The sequence below is a fragment of the Hyla sarda genome, chromosome 2 (genome assembly GCF_029499605.1).
Source record: "Hyla sarda isolate aHylSar1 chromosome 2, aHylSar1.hap1, whole genome shotgun sequence".
NCBI classification, from domain to species: Eukaryota; Metazoa; Chordata; class Amphibia; order Anura; family Hylidae; genus Hyla; species Hyla sarda.
The window spans coordinates 183940285-183961373 of NC_079190.1; positions in this window are offsets into that span (position 1 = coordinate 183940285).

The window sequence follows — 21089 nt, forward strand, 5'->3', positions numbered from 1 at the left end:
TTACTCACTGATCTGTGTCATCTGAACATCTATTTATGTTAGTTATCTGTGTCCAGCGTGAACAGTGTTCTGTTACCTATTCAGTTTAGTGTTTAGCATTCAGTTGTTCTGTTTATTTCCTGCATTTTCTGGCCTCTGCTGTTTATTTATTTTATACCTTGCCTAGTTCATTTATTCATATCTGCCGTTTATCTGGATTCCGGTTTTTGAACTGTTTGTTAGTACACTATATTCTACTCTGCTTGTTAGTACTCTAGATATTGCCCTGTTTGCCTGAATATATTCTGTCTTGTATATTTGCTTATTGGTAGTTTTCCCAATATGTTTCTGGCCTGTGACCGACTATGTATATTATTTGTTTTATGCCCACTACACTTTAGCTCAGGTGGGGACCGGCACCGTGGTTGTCAATCTGCTGTTTCGAGCAGATGGGCAAGTAGTCAGGGAGAGTGTTATTAGGGACAGCTTAGGGCATACTCTCCATGTCCCCCCCCCCCAGTCTGTCATGACAGAGAGATAAATTCATCATGGTCCTTGTTTCTTTTTCTTTCTTTTTTCTTGACATGCCTGTTGTAGACCATCAATCAAAAAGAACTAGAAAATTCCCTTCAATGTAAAAACTTGCTTTCTCTGCATTGGTTACTTGCTTTTTTTTACTCTAATCTTCCTTGTTTTTATATTTTGTTGGCATATTTTGAGACAAGTGACTAGTTTTCTATTGAGTTTTGGTTTCAAGTTTCCATCAGGTTAGATTTGGTCCAAATAAATTTGCTCTGAATAAAAAGTGTCCAAAAAAGTTGTTTATGACACTCTGAGTTACCCTATAACTAGATATAATCACTTTTATGCTTAATAATGCCAACACAATGATGGTATCGGAAGAAGCAATTAATTTTTAACAAATGATCCAAAAATACATTTTTTTAAGGCAGATTCCTGCCAGTATTTACACACAAGTGGTATCAGAAGTAAATGACTTTTTAATACGCAGTCCAAAATGATCCTTTTTTGGGGGCAGATGCCATCTGGTGTTTATACACATGTGGTGGTATAGGAAGAAGAAATGCATTTTTAACAGTCTGTCCAAAAATATCACCTTTTCAGGCTTGTTAAAATTAAAGGGATTATTACAGTATAGTCTGGCTGAGCCACCTAAAGGGGTACTCCAGTGGAAAACATTTCTTTAAATGAACTGGTGCCAGAAAGTTTGTACATTTGTAAATTACTTCTATTTAAAAATCTTAATCCTTCCAGTACTTATAAGCTGCTGTATGCTAAACGGGAAGTTGCATTTCTTTCTGGAGTTCTTTCCAGTCTGACCACAGTGCTCTCTGCTGACACCTCTGTCCACGTCAGGAACCACCCAGAGCAGAAGCAAATCCCCATAGCAAACCTCTCCTGCTCTGGACAGTTCCTGATACGGACAAATGTGTCAGCAGAGAACACTGTGGTCAGACAGAAAATAAATTTAAAAAGAAAAGAACTGTGGTGCATACAGCAGCTGATAAGTACTGGAAGCATTTTTGAAAAGAAGTCATTTACAAACCTTTTTACTTTCTGGCACCAGTTCACAAAAAAAATGTTTTCCAAAATGCTGTGTGCTTAGACTCTCTGCAGCTGGTGATGTCCGCTGCATCTCATAAGAAATAAACTATAAACATTGATTCTTACAAACCTGATGAGTGCTACATTCATGTTGTTGGAAGGTAAACCTTCAGCCCAGTCTGTGGTCCAGAGCACTCTGGATCAGAAATATCTCTATTTTGCGCCATTAATTTTTCCCTCATTTCTGTCCCCCATACTGCCCGCCATTCCCATACTGCCCTCCAAATAGTGTTAGCTCCCCACACTGCCCTATAAAGTATTAGTCCCGTATAGTAGTAGGTCCCCATTCTTCCCCAAATAGTAGTATGCCACCATACTGCTCCATAAAGTAGTTAGACCCCCTACACTGCCCCAACATAGTATGAGTCCCTCATACTACTCCCATATAGTATTAGACCCTCATACTGCACCATAGTAGTAAGGCCCTGGACTCCGATACTGACCTCCATACATTATTAGGTCCTCATATTACCCCCATATATTATTAGGCTTCATGTACTGACTTCATATAGTAGTATACCGCCTATATCACAAGATATTAGTAGCACCATAGAAAAAAAATCACTCTTCCCTCCCATTGTTCACCTGCAACTCTTGGTGCTCTGTTACCAGTGCAGGCAGCATAATGCAGAAATGCTGCCTGCACAAGCAGGCCTGTTGCAAGGATTTCTGCCACCCTAGGCAAAAGCTAAGTTTGCTGCCCCTTGACCCCGCCTTTTGGCTCCACCCTTTGACATTCCCTGCCTTACTACTGGGGTGACACACCGTAACAAACCACCTCCTCATGTAATTCCTTACTACTAGGGTGAAACAGAGTAACAAATCTCATCCTCATCTAATCACTTTACTACCGTGGTGACACACTGGTACAAAACTCCTCATGTTTTCTGCTTAATACTGGGGTGACACAGTGTAACAAACCTCCTCCTCATGTAATCACTTTACTACTGGGGTGACACACTGTAATAAACCTCCTCTTCATGTTATCACCTTACTACTGAGGTGGTGGGGTTTTGCTGGATGGTCAGGTGCATTGGATACTGGCTAACTTTATTGCTGCGGGCAGAGCGTTGCTCCCATCAAGAGTGCGCTCTAGGAGGCTGCCTATTTTGCCTATAGGCAGAGCCGGCCGTGTGCACAAGAGTTCTCGACTGAAGTTAAAGGACAGGGAGCCACTGGCTCTGTCTTGTTGCGAACATGGCATGCTTTCACAGTTGAAAGCTCCACAAGTCCAGGAATCTGAGACAAGCCTCCAGAATCCTTATATAGGCCCCCTCTCCTCTGTGGACCAGGTTGCACCCCCAACAACCAGGATTGTTATACCCCTGTTGTTATTTTTTGTTTAATTAATTATATACCCCTGTTATTTTTATTATTTTTATTATTTAAAACAAATATCTCTATCTTTGTTTTAGCTACTCAATTGCTATTGCATTTTTTATGTATCTTGTCTAGGTGTTTGATAAATTGACATGGTCTTATCATTCCTTAAACAAATGCGGTATTTTATCCAGCCAACTCCAGATGCCCATATCTGCCAGTACGTGGCTGTTACTGTGAGATAGGGAGTACTTTCAGGAACTTGGAGCAGCGCGTGTCATTTTAAGATGATAGGATTCATTTTCAGTCTGGTGATATGCATTTCTAGAAACACTGCAAACAGAGATACAACTTTTTTTTTTTATCTTTCTGATCTCCCTTTGGCATATTAAAATAGCTACTTTTTACACAAATATTTCTCCCAACAACTGAACAACACTCTTAACACTTCATTATAACAAGCTACGCAATTCTATAAGGCTCCATTCTACGATGCACCTTGTATATTTTCCTGCTGCTCTAAGGAAAAATGATTATTTGTTACTGTCATTTAATGAGGAGATTAAACTAATGAATATAAATTTGTTTACTCATGGTTTTGTGAGTAAACAAAAACATGGCTGGAAGTAAAGCTTAAAAATTCAAACATGTCCCTGAGAATTTATATATGTTGTAAAACACAGAAGAAATTTACATGAAAGATGAATGTTTTGTGTTGGCTACAAAGTCTTAAATTTAGCAATGTAAAATAAGATGTTAAAGGGGTATTCCAGCATTTTTTTTTTTTTATTTAACTGTGCTACAGGGGCTGTAAAGTTTGTATAGTTCATAATAAAGTGTCTGTATCTGTGGTTGATGGATGGCCTTGCAATTCTTATGTGACATTTGCTCCGATGTTTATTTTAAACAGCATACAAAATACGTGTTGTCTCAGGTTTTCCCAGGTTGCAGTACGGCCTGAGAAATTACATCACTAGTCAGGTATTTAAAGGAGCGACCGCTGGGTTGTAAAGGGACTATTTTCCACAGGGCAGCAGGGAATTGTCACAAGTGTGCTTTAATGGCTGATGTGTGGGAGGGAGAAAAGTGGCCTCACACTTACAAACAAGGGATCCTGGGATGTTTAGTTGGAGGTAGGGGACTCAACAGGAAATAGCCATTTCACAAAAAGAAATCAGCAGCATTACGGTGGACTCAAACACAGCCATAGACGTCCATGCATTTCATTTGAAGTCTGCAGAAAAAATGAACATGTTCATTCCCTCTATGGACACGGAAAACGGAATTTCCATGCCAGAAACATGTAACACGGAGATTCCAGACATGTGCAAAGCACAGCAGAATCCTTTTGAAATCAATGGGTCTCTGCTTCGGAATCTCTGGTGGAATTCCAATGGGGAATCCTCCCGAAAATTCCAGGTGTGTGAACAATGCCTAAAAATTGCTGTGGAAGCAGGAGGATACATCATAAGGCTTTATAAGTGGAAGCCACCATGGAAATGTAAACATAGCCTTACTTTGATCATTTTACTGTTTTACCCATGATCTGTCTTATGCCACCAATAACAAATCAGTGCAAATTATTATTTTTAGTTCTATTATTAGAAGTTGTATTATTATTGCTCTCTAAAAATTATAAAAAATGTTAAATGTTTTTCAACTACCAACACACAGAATGCAAGGATTGTATGAAAAAGTCAAGGGAAATTTTGAAAGTCATGAAGCTTGTGATGTGCCTGCTGTTGTCTGCATTGAGATAATAATCTCAGCATTACTTATTCAGGTGGAGAGAAGCTTTATATTTCTGGATGTCAGCTGTAGCCTCATAAACGCTCAGCAGGGGGCCTGGAGGTGTTAATAACACAAAGACCAGCTGTTATATTAATTCTAACAGGTAAAATATCATTGCATAGTACATTTGGCAAATTCAAGTGTATACAAAACACTTACATTAAAGGGGTACTTCAGTGGAAAACTTTTTTTTTTTTTTTTTTTAATCAACTGATACCAGAGAGTTAAACAAATTTGTAAATTACTTCTATTAAAAAATCTTAATCCTTCCAGTATTTCTTAGTGGCTGTATACTACAAAGGAAATTCTTTTCTTTTTGGATTTCTTTTCTGTGCTCTCTGCTGACACCTCTGTCATTGTCAGGAACTGTCCAGAGCAGGAGATTATCCCCATAGCAAACATATGCTGCTCTGGACAGTTCCTAAAATGGACAGCAGAGGTCAGCAGAGAGCACTGTACTCAGACTGAAAAGAACAGCTCCACTTCCTCTGTAGTATACAGCTGCTAATAAGTACTGGAAGGATTAAGAATTTTTAATAGAAGTAATTTTCAAACCTGTTTAACTATTTGACACCAGTTGATAAAAAAAAAAAAAGTTTTTCACCAGAGTACCCCTTTAATGCTGTCATAGGGTTTATAAATGTGCATTTTTATTAGTAAACATTGTTTCAAGTTACCATGTGGATAATTTTTAAGGTTCTAAATACTGAAATCTACTATTAATGATAAGAGAATTAAAGAGTACGTGTCATGATCTTGTTAAATTTTATAATCCTACCGGTTTACTGCCCCATCATGATAAACCACCCCGTGCCTTTATTTTTATTATTTTTTAGTTTTCTTCCTTGATATTGGTCTGTATTATTTGCTCAGTCTCAGTTAGGCCTCTTTCACACTATGAAATAGTTCCGTTTAGGAACTTCCGTCACCAGTTCCGTCACTATATCGTCGAAACCCGGCCGTTACTGCATGCAGTAATTTTTCCGCCACGATGTCCCGTCACTGTATCCCTGGACTCGAGGGGCAGGGACATAATACTCCCCCTTTATAAAGCATTGGTACGGCCTCACCTGGAATATGCTGTTCAGTTTTGGTCGCCTGTTCATAAAAGGGACACTGCGGAGTTGGAAAGGGTGCAGAGACGCGCGACTAAACTAATATGGGGCATGGAACATCTTAGCTATGAGGAGCGATTAAAGGAGTTACAATTGTTTAGTCTTGAGAAGAGACGTTTAAGGGGGGATATGATAAACGTATATAAGTATATAAATGGCCCATACAAAAAATATGGAGAAAAACTGTTCCAGGTTAAACCCCCCCAAAGGACGAGGGGGCACTCCCTCCGTCTGGAGAAGAAAAGGTTTAGTCTAAAGGGGCGGCACGCCTTCTTTACCGTGAGGACTGTGAATTTATGGAACGGTCTACCTCAGGAACTGGTCACAGCAGGAACAATTAACAGCTTTAAAGCAGGGTTAGATACATTCCTGGAACAAAATAACATTAATGCTTATGCAGAATTATAAAACTACATCCCTTTCCCTTATCCCCTTACATCCTTCCCTTCAATCCCCTGGTTGGACTTGATGGACGTATGTCTTTTTTCAACCATACTAACTATGTAACTATGTAACTGTATAATGCCCTAATGAATTACGGGCATATACGGGTGCAAACGGGTAGTTACAAAACCCCATAGGTTGCAATGCGATTTAGTCACGGCCGTCAGGGGTTTTGTAACGGCCGGGTTTCGCCGATATAGTGACGGAACTGGTGACGGAAGTTCCTAAACGGAACTATTTCATAGTGTGAAAGAGGCCTTAGATTCACAGATTGGGAAGGGGCATTCCCCAGCAGGCATGACATCATCTGAAGCCATAAAGGGGAGAACTTCTTCCCTCACTCTGCTACACACAGCCCAGTGCAGTTCAGAGTGTGCAGAGTTGGGTGTGTCCCTTTTTGAGCTCCTACAGACTTTCAGAGGCAGAGCAGAGCAGGTGTTCCATCAACCTTTCCCCGGAGTGTGGCAGCCTCCTGGGAAGGGCTTTCCTGTATGGAGACCCAGGAGTCCAGGTCCTCCACCTCCCGTTCTTCCAGGCTGGCGGGGGTAGAGAGCAAACAGCGAAAGCCAATATTCCGGCCGGTGGGAGAAGATCTAGTAGAGTCTGCAGCAATGCAGGCTCTGCTTCCCAGGCGATAGGTGCCAGCCAGATATCCAGTGGTGGAAGGAAGGCAAGGAGAAAAAGCTTAGAGTTGTGGGCTGAGAGAGGGCCCAAAGAGTACAGCTCCACCTACTGCTCCCGCATGGCTGCACGGGTTGCGCAGTATGACCAGTGCAGCAAGGAGCTAAAGATGGCAAGAGAGGATCTGCATGTGGCTCAGAATCTGGTGAACATGGGGTCCAAAAAGAACAGGCCAGAGCCAAAGAAAAGGATAAAAGGCCTGAAAAGTGAGATTACAAAGCTGGTGGAGAGGAGAGCAGAAAACCTGGAGGGGAGCGGTCTCTTCCGGGAGAAGCTGGAGAATGATGACTGGTTTGCCTCTATGAAATCCCCAGGTAAGGCGAAATTGGAGGGGGATGATGGGGAGAGTAGTGGCAATGAATAAAGGGAGGATGGTGGGGATAGTGTAAAGGAGGAGGAGGAGAAGTTGGTGGAAAGTGTAGAAGATGATGCATTGCCTGTTCCTACTCCCTATGACACCCGGACCCAGGACAGTTATATAGAGCCGACACAGGTGGCACTACCGCTTAGTGAAAGTGAAGAGGAGGATGTGGAGAGTGAGGCTGGGGGATTGCTGAGGGCTATAGTGATGCAGGAGTCCCCAGCCCACCTCCAGAATTTTACTTTTGGAGATAACCTGTGTGAGGATGTGGCAGTAAAGCGCAAGTCAAAGAGGCAGAAGATCAAGGAATCTGTACAATATGTGTTTTGTCCTTTCCAGCAGTCAGGCCAGCTGTGAAGCTGGTTCAGGCTGCTGGGCCCCCCAGACTGCCAGACCCTGTTTCTGTGGTGGAACGGAGCAAGCATGGGGGGGAGCAGCATGGCATCAGAAATGGTTGCAGACGCCACCCTTCCTGCTGGTAGGGAGGGGCAGGATGGGCTCATGGTGGGTAGCCCTGGCACTACAGGACCGCCCCAAGGTGGTGGGGGGGCGTGTCCAGGAGCCAGAGACGAGTTTTGCCACCATGTGTTCGGGGGGGCTGTGGGCATTATCGGCGCTGCAGGGCACTCCCCTGTGAGGGGGGTAGGGTCCAGGCGCCGGTGGCAGAGAGCGGAGGATCCATGTGCTCGGGGTGCGGTCCCCCGAGTACTGTGTGTTCTGTGGGTGCTGCGGGGCACTCTTCTGTAGTGTTGCTCGCGAATATTCGCATTTTGAATTTTAATCGCGAATATTGCGAATATAGCACTATATATTCGTACTTACGAATATTCGCTTTTTTTCCACATATGCAAAAATTTATGTGCATATTCACGAATATTGAGCCCTCCCTTCTTTAATGGTAAAGGGAACTATGACTGCTGCATTAACTCTGTGATTTTTTGCCCATTGAAACCAAAAGGCCCATTGTGGTCTATGGCAATCTCATAGCATACAAAACAGTAAGATAAGCAGGACTGTCTCAGCAGCACAGGTGAATGGGAGACCACCACTGGTTTGAGTCCCAGGGTGGGACATGGTGTTGGGGTTAAACTTTACTTTCCTGGAAAAGTTTCTGAGTTGCCCATAGCAACCAATCAGATTGCTTCCTTCATTTTTCAGAGGCCTTTTCAAAAATGAAAGAAGCAATCGGATTGGTTGCTATGGGCTACTTCACAACTCTTCCTCTACACTGGTTTTGATGAATCTCCCCCATAGAGGGAGATTTATCAAAACCTGTCCAGGGGAAAAGTTTCTGAGTTGCCCATAGCAACCAATCAGATTGCTTCCTTCATTTTTCAGAGGTCTTTTCAAAAAATGAAAGAAGCAATCTGATTGGTTGCTATGGGCAACTGCACAACTCTTCCCCTACACTGGTTTTGATGAATCTCCCCCATAGAGGGAGATTTATCAAAACCTGTCCAGAGAAAAAGTTTCTGAGTTGCCCATAGCAACCAATCAGATTGCTTCCTTCATTTTTCAGAGGCCTTTTAAAAAAATGAAAGAAGCAATCTGATTGGTTGCTATGGGCAACTGTACAACTCTTCCTCTACACTGGTTTTCATGAATCTCCCCCATAGAGGGAGATTTATCAAAACCTGTCCAGAGGAAAAGTTTCTGAGTTGCCCATAGCAACCAATCAGATCGCTTCTTTCATTTTTCAGAGGCTTTTTCAAAAATGAAAGAAGCAATCTGATTGGTTGCTATGGGCAGCTCAGCAGCTTTTCCAGGAAAGTAAAGCTTAACCTCAACACTGCAAAACTCTGCCGAGACGGTCCTGCTTATTTTACTGTTTTACATGCCGTGAGATTCCCATAGACCACAATGGGCCTATTGCTTTCAATGGGCAAAAAATCACAGAGTTAATGCACTAGTCATAGTTCACTATACCATTAAAGAAGGGAGGGCTCAATATTCGCGTATATGCGCATACATTTTTTTGTCCATATATTCGCGAAATATCGCAAATTCGAATATGGCCTATGCCGCTAATCACTACTCCTCTGTGAGGGGGGGAGTGTGCGGGCACTGGGATCAGCTGCAGAGCCTGTGCGGTCAGGAAAACCAAGTGGTGGCGCTGTAGGAGGAGCTGGGGTGCTCTTATATGTTTTCTCGATCGATCCCTCCCTTAGAAGGGTGAATCATGGACCATTGGTGGGAGTCGGGATGAGTCTGCCGAAGCCGGCTGCCCCCCAGAGAGTGGTGGCGTACACTGATGATGTCGCTATTTTCGTCTCAGACAGAAAGGAGGTCAATGTGGTGATGTCGGAGATGGACCGCTACTCCGAGGCATCCGGAGCTAAGATCAACTGGGATAACTGTGAGATTCTCTGGCTGGGAGAGGGGGATCCCACGTTTGATCTACCGGACACCCTTCCAGTGCCCCAAGAATCAGCAAAAGTCTTAGGCATCACATTCAGCCAGGATGATTATCCCACCAAAAACTGCGATGGTAAGCTCCAGGATGCCAATCAGAGGGTAAACCAGTGGAAGAGTTGGTCTTTGACCCTCAGGAAAAGGGTACTTCAAATCAAATTGTACCTGCTCCCTTTGTTTATTTATGTGGGCAGCATATGTGTCTTGACAGAGGCTTACTACACTAGGATCTACAGCCTGTTTTTCCAACTGTTATGGGGGAACAGGTTGAACCTAGTCAAGAGGGAGGTTGCATACCGCACGAGGAGACTAGGGGGCTTATCTATGGTAAACCCGGTGGTTTTCTTAACGAACACCTTCTTGAAAGCTAACATTGCAAACCTCTGGAAAGAGAGGGCTCCTCCATGGGTACTCTCCTGCAGGGAATGGTTTTGGCCTTTCTTCCAGGAAAGGGAGAGAGGAGGGCTAGTGAAGGATCTCCATATGCCCCATGGATATCTTCCGGCTTACGCTACCCCAACTCTGAAGGCGATACGTCGGTGGGGTCTGGGATTCTGGGAGATCTGGACCCAGTCAAGGCGGTTCCTTGAAAAACAGGTTCTGTTGACCCACTTCCAGAAGCCTTTGGCGCTCAGGGACTGCCCAGTTCCGGATCTGAGGGTGGGGTTGTATCTTTTGAACATGAAATGGATCCCCCAGAAGTTTTATGACTTGGCCTGGTGCTGCTTTCAGTGGAAGCTATATGTGAGGGACAATCTGAAGTACAAAAACTCTGATGACCAGGGATGTCCCCGAGAAGAGTGCAGGGACATGCTGGAAAGCATGGACCACTTCCTGCTTCATTGTCCCTTTAATATAGGGGTCTACAACCGGGTGGGTGCTTCCACCGGCTGGAGTCATCTTGCCGGGCTTACCTATCCGGAGTGGGCTTATGGGGCATTTAGGAACATGGATGGCCAAGACCGGGGCACTTAGTTTGCTTAGTGGTTAGGTACTACATGTGGAATGCACAGTGTTTAGTGTCGACCCAACAGAAAATCCTCTCCGAGGTGGAGGTCTGTAGGAATATCACCGGTGACCTCGAGAAGATCAGGTCTTTGGAGTATGGCAGTCTTGGTACCAGAAGGGCTTCTCTCTTGTTTAGAGGGTTTTCTTTTGATGTGCCCTAGGTACTATAGCTTTTGGGTAGAGTACCTTTATTTAGGTTAGGGGAAGTGTTATAGGGATAGAGATAGGGTGAGATCAGGGTCAGTTTTAATGGAGGGATAGAATTAGGGAGAATTGTAGGGGAAGTTAGGGAAAGAGTTTGAAATTATCTTGATGTATCAAGTCTGCCATCCTTCTTCCCGGTGGTGGGCTAATGCATGCACACGCTAGCTTTTTGTTTTGTTTTAAGCTGATATTGCATGAAGTGCTTACAGGCGACCAAACTTGGGCCTAAAGTGTGTTGTGGTTCAGTGTGTATAAGTTAGTATGTATAAGTTTGTGTATAAGTTGGTTGGGTGGAGTGCTAGGTAGGGAGGGTGTATTTGTGGTTGGCTGTATGTGTTTTTTTGTTTGTTTTGTTTTCTGGGGGCCCTGACATGGGTCAGTTAAGGACAGGACTTTGTAAACTGTAGGAATGGTATGGACTCTGACCCATGTACAGGAGGGGTGGTGTGGGTGAGGGTACAGTTTTAGTGTATGGATTTTTCTAGGGTTTTCTGTTGATTTTGTAGGTTTTCTGTAAATAGAGTGCATATATTTATGTTTATATACTATATTTTATTTATTTCCATTCATGGGATTTTGTATCTCTATTGTTTTGTGTATCGTTTTGTATCTATATTATTTTGTGTTATTAGCATTACAGTTGTGGCAATCGGACAAATTGTTTTGTTTATATATGGTTTATTTATTTATTTATTTATTTATTTTGCAGTTCTGTTTTCTGTTTTGTTTTCTTGTTGTGTTTCCCTAGTATGGATGGTTTTGAGTTACAGTCGGGTAGTGATAAATTTTATGTTTATATTTTGATAAGCCAAGTTGTGCTATTTTTATATTCATTTTCGGTATGTGTGTCAGTGTGTGTTTTTTTGTTTCTTGTTTTGTTTTGTAAAGCTGGGCTTGCCGTTAAAGTAGGGTTTTGCTTTCGATTTATGTTATAGCTGGTTAAGCTTGTTTATTTATTTATTTATTTTTTTGTATTGGATAAGTTTTCTATCTTTATAAATAGAATTTCAGTGTGTGAGATGAGCTATTATTACCTCACACCCACCTCAGCATGACTGCATTACCTGATTTTGGACTTCTATCAGGTCAGCAGGAGTCCAAAGTCTGTGCAAGTGATGGGGAGAAATGTGCTCTGGACAAGTAGGGAGACACCTAGTGGCAGCTTTTTTAAATACAAATAAAACATAGAAAGCTTATTTTTTTTAAACAAAGTACATTAGAAATATTTTTTTATTTACCATAAGGAGTGCACAAGCAAAAATTTGTATTAATGAGAGTGCCCATTTAAGTGACCTATGTTAATGCTTTCTACATGTAATGGACTTTGAGCTCCATAGCTTGTATACCTCTGATGATAATAAGGTGACTGCTGATTCCCAGTATATATAACTATTACTGTCATATATACTGTCCCAGTATATATAACACATGCAGAGCATGATTACCCAGTGTAAAATGTGTGTTGATAAAATCTCCCCAATTCTCTATGTCTCCGGGTTCCAAATGAATTGATAGTATTAATGTGCTGCTCAGAGAAACAGGACACACAGCACACAGGGTGTATTATGGACACGTTTCTGCCCTTTATTAAATATAAAAGGGGTTGCATACATAATTATACAGAGAAGAAAATGTGCCAGGATACATATTTTACATACTCACCAAAAAGTTTATTTGGAGCTCAATGTTAGGCAGTAAGTTTAAAGAGGTACTCTGGTGGATTTTTTTTTTTTAATCAACTGGTGCCAAAAAGTTAAACAGATTTGTAAATGATAAAAATATGTGTATTGGCGCTAAGGGAGAGAGCAGTTCACAGTATGTAATTCACTTACTTCTATTTTGATACGAAACAGGAGCCTGCAAGTTCAGTTTAAAAAAAATGGATACATATCACTACAAAGAAAACAAAAATGTAACTATTAGTATGCCCCTCTATTTGCAAGCATATCTACTAATTCCACATTGATTTTGACCCCTTTATAGATAAGTTCCGTTGGTCAAATATGCAGCACTGTTATCGTGATATCCAGTAAAACATATGTCCATAGATGTTACTCTGCCCCGAAGTACCTGATGGTTGTAGATTTTTTACGGTATCGGGTTGCGGTCTTTCACTGTATTCTAGTGCTGTTTGCGGTTAGCGGAATCCCCAGATGTATACTGGACCGGTACGAAGTTCCAACGTGAAAGGGAGCCGTATACTGGGAGAACTGCTCCGGCAGGAAGCGTCTCATCAGTTTGTTTCCCTGTTAGTGCAAAAAGGCACCCTAGTCCACAAAAGATTTTGGCATTGTTGTTAGTCAGTGATGTCACTACTGAACATAGATTGGGCCAAAGAGGTATCTGACCCATTTCAGAAAGAACGCTTTCCTTCCTCAGAGATAGAGAGGGCCATGCAGGATTAGGGCTATTTATATTACCGTCACTCCGTATCCATTGTCAATACTACATCTACTTATAACCTTATATCCACAAGAATACTTAGTATAACTAAAAAATAAACTATTAGGTCCACCACCAACCCCTCAGGATGCCTGATTATTTCGGGCGTAGATTGTCTGACATCTACCGTGCTTCTCCGAGAATAAGACCTGGTCTTATATTAATTTTAGTCACGAAAAACACACTAGGGCTTATTTTCAGGGTAGGGCTTATTTACTTTATCATCGATAGAAGCGGGACATCGCTGCGGCCGGTGATAGGCTGAAGGCTCTGAGACGTCCCAACACAAGGAAGCAGCAAGAGCAGCGGAGAACAGTGATGCCGGTTCCTTAGCAACAGGGGAACAGAGGATGAAGGTAACTTAAAGTTTGTTTTTTAATATTTGCATTGGCATTGCCTAGGTCTTATTTTTGGGGTAGGGCTTATATTGCAGCCCACCCTGATAATCCAGCTAGGGCTTATTTTCGGGGTAGGGTTTATTTTCAGGGAAACAGGGTAATTTATCCAAATACATGGACATACAATTACAGAAATATGTTGTCCAATTGCCAGCGTATCTTAAAGATACCAAACATGTCCTACAGATATTAAAGGATGTTCCATGGCAACCGGAATATATTATAGGTACATTAGGTGTCACATCATTGTATACTGTGATTGAGCATCAAAAAGGACAAGCAGCGGCAGAATGTTTTATGAAAAATGGAAGTATCCTTCCTCTGGATCAGGTTAGTTTTATAGGAAAATGTATAGCTTTTATTTTAAATCATAATTATTTTTTATATGAAGGGGAATTTTATTTACAGAAGTGGGGGACTGCCATGGGGACCAGATTTGCACCAGGATATTCGAATCTATATGTGGGATATTGGGAAGAACGGTACATCCTCCCCAAGAGGGGCCTGGCATCAAATCTGGTCCTCTGGCAGTGTTTTATTGATGATATTTTATTTAAATGGAAAGGGTCTGATGAGGAGTTAAATGTGTTTTTAAATAATTTAAATAAAATTTGTTTTATTTATCTTTTACTCCTATGATTAGTAAGGCCGAGGTAAATTTTCTAGATATTACCATATTTATTAAAAATAACCACATTTTCATGAAAACATACAACAAGGCTACTGTAGTAATAGCTACATCAACTTGCAAAGCTGCCATTTACCAATGTGGCTTAACAACATCCCTAAGAGTCAATTCATTCTCCTCCACAGGAATTGTTCAGAATTAGAGGAGTATAAAAAAGAGGCAAAAGCATTACAGAGCAAATTTATGGAAAAGGGATACACAAAGGAATCTTTAGAACAAACCAAATAAGAAGTAATGAATTTGGACCGTAATTCCCTACTGGCAAATAAGGAGAATAAAGAGACTGATAAGTTGGAGGATAGAATAAAAAATCCCAATAATTACTACTTATAATAGTCAGAGATTTTTATTCAAAAGAATTGTATATAAACATTTGGGAATTCTACAAGGAGACAAAGTAGTAGGAGAATTGCTGCCAAAAAAACCTTCCTTTGTATTTCGCAAATCTATCAATATAGGTAATTGTGTAGCACCTACTATAAAAAAAAAAAATCCAAGGGAGAAAGGTCAGGCTACCTTTCTACAAAAATCTGTTTTTTTTCCATGTTGTGCTTGTAAGGGTTGTAAAATTGTAGGAGGAAAACCAATATTGGAGATAAAGAGCAAAGACAATTCATATAATAAACCGATAAAAACCCATATAAACTGTAAGACTAGGAGTGTTATTTATGGAATTTTCTGTCCATGCGACAAAATATATGTAGGAAGAACAAAACGCATGTTATTCCAAAGAATAGGAGAACACATTTACAACATAGGAAGAACATTTTTGGGACATCCTCTGTCCAAGCATTATTTGGAAAAACACAATGCCTCTTTCATTGGGTCACAATTCTTTGGAATTGAACAAATAAAACCACATTGGAGAAGTGGGGATTACATTGTGGCAATGTCCAAAGCGGTCGACAAATGGATATTCAATTTAAACTCTATGGCTCCCTATGGCTTGAATGCAGATTTTGAGATGTTTGCATATTTGTAATATGGAATGAAGCTATATTCTACTCTTTTTTCCTCACAATAAACTATGAACATACATAAAATCAACTTTTTCAATTGGACCCAATTCACATTGCATGGAAACAAGGTGCGTTTTTGATGCGTTTTCTACACAGGGACTGCTGGTTTGATCTCATGAGAATGACCTAATAGTTTATTTTTTGATATATATTAAGTATTTTTGTGGATATAAGGTTACAAGTGGATGTAGTATTAACAATGGATACGGAACGACGGTAATATAAATAGCCCTGATCCTGCATGGCCCTCTATCTCTGAGGAAGGAAAGCGTTCTTTCTGAAATGCGTCAGATACCTTTTTGGCCCAATCTATGTTCAGTAGTGACGTCACTGACTAACAACAACGCCAAAATCTTTTGTGGATCACGGTGCCTTTTTGCACTTACAGGGAAACGAACTGGTGAGACGCTTCCGGATGGAGCAGTTCTCCCAGTATATGGCTCCCTGTCACGTTGGAACTCCGTACCTGTCACGATGCCGGCTGGCAGGTAGTGGATCCTCTGTGCCAGAGAGGGATTGGCGTGGACCGTGCTAGAGGATCGGTTCTAAGTCACTACTGGTTTTCACCAGAGCCCGCCGCAAAGCGGGATGGTCTTGCTGCGGCGGTAGTGACCAGGTCGTATCCCCTAGCAACGGCTCAACCTCTCTGGCTGCTGAAGATAGGCGCGGTACAAGGGAGTAGACAGAAGCAAGGTCGGACGTAGCAGAAGGTCGGGGCAGGCAGCAAGGATCGTAGTCAGGGGCAACGGCAGGAGGTCTGGAACACAGGCTAGGAACACACAAGGAAACGCTTTCACTGGCACTAAGGCAACAAGATCCGGCGAGGGAGTGAAGGGGAAGTGAGGTGATATAGGGAAGTGCACAGGTGTAAACACTAATTGGAACCACTGCGCCAATCAGCGGCGCAGTGGCCCTTTAAATCGCAAAGACCCGGCGCGCGCGCGCCCTAGGGAGCGGGGCCGCGCGCGCCGGGACAGAACTGACGGAGAGCGAGTCAGGTACGGGAGCCGGGGTGCGCATCGCGAGCGGGCGCTACCCGCATCGCGAATCGCATCCCGGCCAGAGGCGGTATCGCAGCGCCCCGGGTCCGTGGAACCGACCGGAGCGCTGCAGTGAGAGGAGTGTAGCGAGCGCTCCGGGGAGGAGCGGGGACCCGGAGCGCTCGGCGTAACAGTACCTGTCCAGTATACATCTGGGGATTCCGCTAACCGCAAACAGCACTGGAATACAGTGAAAGACCACAACCATCAGGTACTTCGGGGCAGAGTAACATCTATGGACATATGTTTTACTAGATATCACGATAACAGTGCTGCATATTTGACCAACGGAACATATCTATAAAGGGGTCAAAATCAATGTGGAATTAGTAGATAGGCTTGCAAATAGAGGGGATACTAATAGTTATTTTTATGTTTTCTTTGTAGTGATAGGTATCAATTTTTTGAAACTGAACTGGCAGGCTCCTGTTTTGTATCAAAATAGAAGTGAATTATATTCTGTGAATTGCTCTCTCCCTTAGTGCCAATACACATATTTTTATATTGTTTGGAGTATTATATCTTAGGTGGTGCTACAGGGATCCACCTAGTTGTATATAGGCTGCTTGGATTCCCATCGCTTTGCGCCGGTGCTATATATAAGATTTAGATTTGTAAATTACTTGTATTTAAAAATGTTAATCCTTCCATTACTTATCAGCTGCTGTATTCCACAGAGGGAGTTGTATGGTTCTTTTCTGGCTGACCACAGTTCTCTCTGCTGACGCCCCTCTCCATGTCAGGAACTGTCCATAGCAGGAGAAAATTCCCATAGCAAACCCCTCCTGCTCTGGACATTTCCTGACAGAGGTGTCAGCAGAGAGCACTGCGGTCAGACAGAAAAGAATTCCAGAAAGAAATACAACTTCCTCTGTAGTATACAGCAGCTGATACGTGCTGGAAGGATTACGATTTGCAAATCTGTTTAACTTTCTTGCACCGGTTGATTTAAAAAAAAAAAAGTTCACATGGTGGAATTTCTGCAATTTCGCACAAATTGTAGTGGAATTTCTGTGTTCTTAAAACAGAATTCTGCTGAAATTCCATGCTTTAGTGACCTCAACAGAATGTATCACCCAAATTCTGCAAAATTAAAGATGGTCTTTAAATTTTACTGAACGTGGAATTTTTGCAGCAGAATTGCCATTGTGGAAGCTCTGCTGTGTGAATGGGACAGCGGAATCCCATTGAAATCAATGGGCACTAAATTCCGTCATGAAAACATTGCCTTATATTGATAAAGAAATAGAGATGGATAAAAAAAAATGGATTCCCTTTCAAGTTCAATGCTTCCGATTTCTTTATTTACATAAAAACACACGCACACACACACACACACACACAAACACACACACACACATATATATATATATTTTTTTTTTTCTACTTTTATTGTTATTTATGGGCTATACTATTTTATAGTGTAGTAAATATGTGACATGATTGTAAACTTTGTGTTATGAGTTTGACATGGATTTTCTATATGCAGTCATTGTTTTATTAACAATGATTATTTGTGACACAACAGTGAAATGAAAGCTCATGTAAAAGTAATATTTGTTCAAAGATATTAAAGTTGATATATAAAAGTGATTTATCATGTCTAAACTGATCAGTCAGGGATAGTAAAATAATTATTCATGGCCTAGCAATACTAGTAGAAAAAAAAAAAAAGCAATAGACATTTTATTAAATTAGAAACTCATTTAATATCTAATCGGTCCTTTAACCTAAAAATAATCAAAAGAATCACATTTAGTTAATAAGATTATTTCACTCCTTTACTTTGTATTTTATAATACATTTTTGGTACAGTATACAAGATCAAAATGATAAACTGATAAAAAGGAAGTTTTTTTTTGTTCTTTACAAAAAAAGTTTAATGGTGTCTAATGAAGACAATACTATTTTAAAAAGACCACACAAACATGGAGTATACTGTAGCTCTCCATATCTTTGATGCATGGAGGTGATGGAATTATGTTTTCCAAAAGTGAAGGTGATCCAACATCTAATAATAACTTCTAATGTGTTTCAGGCCATGCAGGCCTTATTTATATCATGTACAAGTATTAAGCCTGTAAAGGGCTGTATTTATACAAGGGGCATGAGTATCCATCACCCCCTCCACCTCTAGGCGGGGTTATAGGAGTTAGGGCGGTGAAGGATGGGTATATAACGTCCCTTTTCCTTAGGGCAGAGCGCATGTGACTTTTTGGAAACAGGAAGTGGGCGTTGGAAGAAGCAGGAATTAGTGCTGCTCCACGTGGGGATGGGGTCATACAGGTGGTAAGAGCCAGTCTCCGGCATTTAGTTAGGCAGCCAGGTACTGCAGTGTTACGGGGCCATGGACGCTTCTGCCTGCCGTGCAATCTTGGTTTCCTTGGCACAGGTTCTGTTCTGCCGGAGGTGTTTTGAATTACCTGCCAATTTTTCTTCACCATGCCGGCGCCCAGCTGTTGCGGTACCTACGCCGGGTATTGGGGTCCCGGCTTCCGGCGCAGCTCTGTCAGCTGCCTCAGTGCCGATTGCTGGGATGCGCATTTGTTTACTGTATACAGGGGGAAGCGAAGGTCATAGTTTTGTTAGGATGGTGGGGGCAGGGCTGCGGCGGTGCGTTCTGCTTGGCGGTGCACTGCATGCAAGTCCTTGGAACTGAGGCATCTACTGTCTGAGGCTGGTATCGCGCCGCTACAGACACTCTCTCTGAGATCCTATATCTGGCCATGGGTATTCATGTTGGTACCACCTTGTCAGTTACCAAATGTCACTTTTATGCATAGGAGTAATTTATGCAGAGGAGTGGAAAAGAACATTTAAGGGAAATGGGAGTCCTGGGACTTGTAGTCCTGTACTGTTATATCCACCTTTACTGCATACGTTAAGGTATGGCGCTCCAAGGCGCAGCATTAGGCATTATATATAGTGGTTTCGGCCAGCATCATATACTTATGTTTTCCATGTGGTGTGACATGTGCACCTGTTCCATACAGTATTACGTACTTATGTTCCCTTTTACAGTATGACACGCTTGTTTCGATACAGTATGTCACACTCACGGTTTCTATACAGCACGTCACGCTAACGCCTTCTTTACAGTATGTCACACTCATGCTTCCTTTACAGTATTTCATGCTCATACTTTAGTACAGTATTCTTTACAGTATATCACGCTCATGCTTCCTTTACAGTATGTCACGCTCATGCTTCCTTTACAGCATTTCATGCTCATGCTTCTTTACAGTATGTCACGCTCATGCTTCCTTTATAGTATTTCACGCTCATGCTTTAGTACAGCATGTCATGGTCATGCTTTAGTACAGCATGTCACGATCATGCTGCTTTACAGTATGTCATGCTCATGCTTTAGTACAGTATATGTCACGCTCATGCTTCTTTACAGTATGTCACGCCCATGCTTTCTTCGCGGCATGTCACGCTCATGCTTTGACAGTATGTCATGCTCATGCTTTATTACAGTTTGTCACACTTATGCTTTATTACAGTATGTCACGTGCATGCTTCTTTACAGTATGTCATGCTCAGGCTTCCTTTACAGTATTTCACGCTCATGCTTTAGTACAGTATGGCACGCTCATGCTTTCTTTATGGCATGTCACGCTCATGCTTCCCTACAGTATATTAGGCTCATGCTTTCTTTACGGCATGTCACATTCATGCTTCTTTAAAGTATAGCAGGCTCATTTTTTCTTTACGGTATGTCACGCTTATGCGTTCTTACAGTATGTCATGCTCATGCTTTATTTACAGTATGGCACGCTCATGTTTCGATATGGTATGTCCCACTCTTGTAGCTGTGCGGAATGATACACTCATATTTCAGTACAATATGACACGCTTGAGTTTCATTACAGTTTGACAATCTCATGTTTTCTGTATATGGGATAACATACAGGTATTGTTATACGGGTTAGCATGCTCTTGTTTCAACACGTGTAACATGCACATAACAATCATTTCTTGTATTCTCTCTCTTAGTAATTGTTATGCAATGCGCTCCGGCCACACACGCTGGCCGTGAGCGCATGGTCCCCTTACCTGCTGCTGATGGGGCTGGGAATCGCATCGTGGGACGCGCCCACATGCGAGCCCCAGTCCGTCACTCTCTGGGTGTTTCTTCTGCCTCTGCCTCCGCCTCTCTGCTCCGGCACGCTAGTCCCCATCCCTTAGGGCGTGCACGCACCGGAGCATTAAGATTTAGCCAGTATGCTCATTAGTGTAATCCACCTGTGGCTTGTTTATCAATTCCTCCACCCTCCTCAGTTCTTTGCTGGATTTTTGTTGCTTTGTGCCCTAGAGAAAGCTTTCCTTTGTATTGCCTTGCCGTGTACCAGATCTCCTGCTTTTGTGACTTGACCTTGCTCCTCTGCCGCCCGCCTACTGAACTCCTACTATGTCCTGACTATGCTACTGTGCCGCCTGCGCTGACCTTCTTCTATCCAGACTACGAGTTGCCTCATCCCTCCTGTGCCTCGCATCTCCTCAGCCTCCTGTGTGGGCGAGCCATGCCAGGGGTACCGACCTGGGTGTCGCCTGCAGC